The sequence below is a fragment of the Electrophorus electricus genome, unplaced genomic scaffold (assembly GCF_041902795.1).
Source record: "Electrophorus electricus isolate QZ-2024a unplaced genomic scaffold, ASM4190279v1 Scaffold47, whole genome shotgun sequence".
Taxonomy (NCBI): Eukaryota; Metazoa; Chordata; class Actinopteri; order Gymnotiformes; family Gymnotidae; genus Electrophorus; species Electrophorus electricus.
In genome coordinates, this window is record NW_027658765.1 from 893,535 (window position 1) to 896,241 (window position 2,707).

General features: G+C 44.2%; 1 long non-coding RNA gene across 1 annotated transcript; it reads right to left on the reverse strand.

Annotated features, from left to right (window-relative positions):
• Positions 1-791: 791 nt before the first annotated feature.
• LOC145656105 (uncharacterized) lies at positions 792-1,124 on the reverse strand. Its single transcript, XR_014121850.1, has 3 exons — positions 1,091-1,124; positions 937-980; positions 792-851 (listed from the first exon to the last, which is right to left on the reverse strand). It is a non-coding gene; the product is annotated as an uncharacterized LOC145656105 (long non-coding RNA).
• Between the last annotated feature and the right edge of the window lie 1,583 nt (positions 1,125-2,707).

Consider the following 2,707-nt stretch of genomic DNA (forward strand, 5'->3'; position numbering starts at 1 on the left):
ATGGAGGAAGACCCATGGATGGTGTCATCTGAACTGACTGACAGGTGACTTTTTTCTCACCATTGTGAGCAGTCTACACTGGTCTGCTTCAATCTCCTATGAAAATGAAAACAAGGAGTTAACCAGGATCTCACAAGTGCACAAAGCCATTCTTTTAAAACATAACATGAAAGTGCTAGCTAGCTGCAATGATAGTGTGTGTGTTTGTGTGTGTGTGTGTGTGTGTGTGTGTGTTTGAGAGAGAGTGAGTAATATATCCACTTTACCCTAAGCTGATGCAGGTTTTTCATCAGTCCCTCCATTCTTTGGAAGATTCCATCCACATTTTTTATCATGCGCTGCCGTATGCTTGCTCGTGATTGGCAGGGCCTCGTTTCATGCCTCAGCATCTCCAGGTGTGAACGGCCTTTTGGTGACTTGCAAGGCATCTCCTGCCCTTCTTGCTGTGAGGACAATGATGTCACTTTCTGCTTCTGACTGGCAGCCTCTAAAGGATCCAAGGATCCAAGGATCAACAGTCTTAGTGTCCTGACTGGCAGAACACAAAGGGTGCAAAAAAGTTGGTAAATATCTGAGCCTGCTAAAATTCTATTTATAAAAACACCACCACCACCAGAAATATACTGTTTAACGATCATAGTGCAACAATGACTGTGTAACGGAGTGTAACAAATTCTTACCATCTTGAAAAGCAGCATCAGCCACTTTAGCTTGTCCTCCCACATAACCCTGCCCACCAGTATGCATGTAGGCTTCTGATTGGTCAATTGGGATAGTAGGTGTGAGAACATTTTCATCATCACTCTGTGAATCTCTCTCTATAGAACCAGACTCTTCTGTTAGGGAGCCATCTAGGGACCAAAGGCATCAGCCATAAGTACCACAGAGAGCAAATCCTATGACATTGTATACAAACAAAAACAAACATGGGCTTACCTAGACGACCGACATGATTACCATGCAACCGTAGAACCGCAGACCTAGAGGAGATGTCAGGAGTCCAATCATTGTAAGTGCATCTTTGAAATTCTGCCTTCTCTTAACAGCATTACAGCAGCATTAGAAAACTTTCAAAATCCTGAGTACTTACGGAGCTGTTGATCCTTGCTCGGTGGCTTCAATGCCTCCAGAGGCCGAGGAGATGGTCTTTTCTAACAGGTTCTTCCATCTGTGGAAACATCGCTAAAGCCATCAGGTCCCAATTTCTACAACAGCACAATGTTGTTAAAATCATCTGAACATATGGGCATAGTATTCAAAGAAATACTTGCCATATTTCTGAGCTGATTTTGCGGAAAATTCAAATGGTTATCCATTCATGCACAATATCTACTTCACTTAAGGCTTGGTTTCTATACTTCTGGGTGCCTGGTTTGTCATTTAAACCATAAATGGCCCGACACCATAAATGTAATCACAATACAGACACAGCAGTGCTGACTGGTTGACCTTGATGACAAGATGGTGGGTCAGAGAGAGGAAAAAAAACAAACTCACGTGTTTTTCTCAGAGGAAGTCCCAGCCACCAGCTCGTATATCTGTCTCTCTGATGTACTGATCACATACAAGGCCTTGTTATCTGATAGAGAAGAGCAGGTTGTCAAACAATGTATTCAAAGTAACCCACATGCAATTTCTAACTGGCTTCTTAATTTTTTAAAAATAAAATAAAGACATAGTTATTCCAGACCCATTCATCTATTCTGGCTATTCATAGCTGTAAGAATAACTACAAATATACCTGTAGCCACAGATCTGACAAGAGATGAATCCAAGCGAACAACGGGGCAAAAGGTGGTTTTGAGGTGCGTGTTCCCACCCCAAACCCCACCCAGTGAGCGCGCTGGACATCGCAAGATCAAACGGTCACCTGGACCCCTTTGGAGTAGCACCAACAGGTCTGAGAGAAGCAGAGCATGAATGTCTGGAACACACACACACACACAGAGTGAGAATGGACCTGTCAAGTAATCATTTGCAAGAGGAAAAACAAAAATGTATGCAAGCTTGTACACAGATCACTGAAAGCATCCATTCACATTAAAAGTCCTTGAAACATGTGCATACACACGTATGAGCATACAGGCAGATGCAGGTGCACACACACACACACACACACACAGTTATTCAGACCATGTCATGTGTGAGGTAGCAGGGAACCAAATAACTCCAAGTCAGCATAGCACCATGCTCTCAATAGCTGCATTCCCCAGAGTGAACAGTGATTTGTTCAGCTGTGATGATCTCTTACCTATAGCTTTATCTTTACTAACTTTCCAAGTCAACGGTCCTTCGTGGATCATTTTCTTAGTGGTCAGGTCCAGATTCTACATAGAAAAAGAATATAGTTAATAATTCATACTCTGGATCAGGTGCTCCAAGACCAGAGAAGCTGTTTGGAAGGCAGATGGTGGATACATAGTAAGGCCGTACCTTGAACTGAGCAGCGACAGGACTGGCCTGCCTCTCCAGAGGGGACAAGTCTAGCCTGCGCTGATAACGGCTGAGCAGTCGCCGGTGCTCCGTCTCCCTGACGACCTCATTGACAGCTCGTAGTATCCCACGGCAGCACGCCTGTGCCCTCACCAATGTCTGCAGGTCTGGAGAACCAGCTGTTGTGGGGGCACATACTAGTGTTAATCCAGGAGAAAGGGTGTGTGTGCTTGCCTCCTTGGTAAACTGGTATGTGTGTGTATACTGAAGTGTT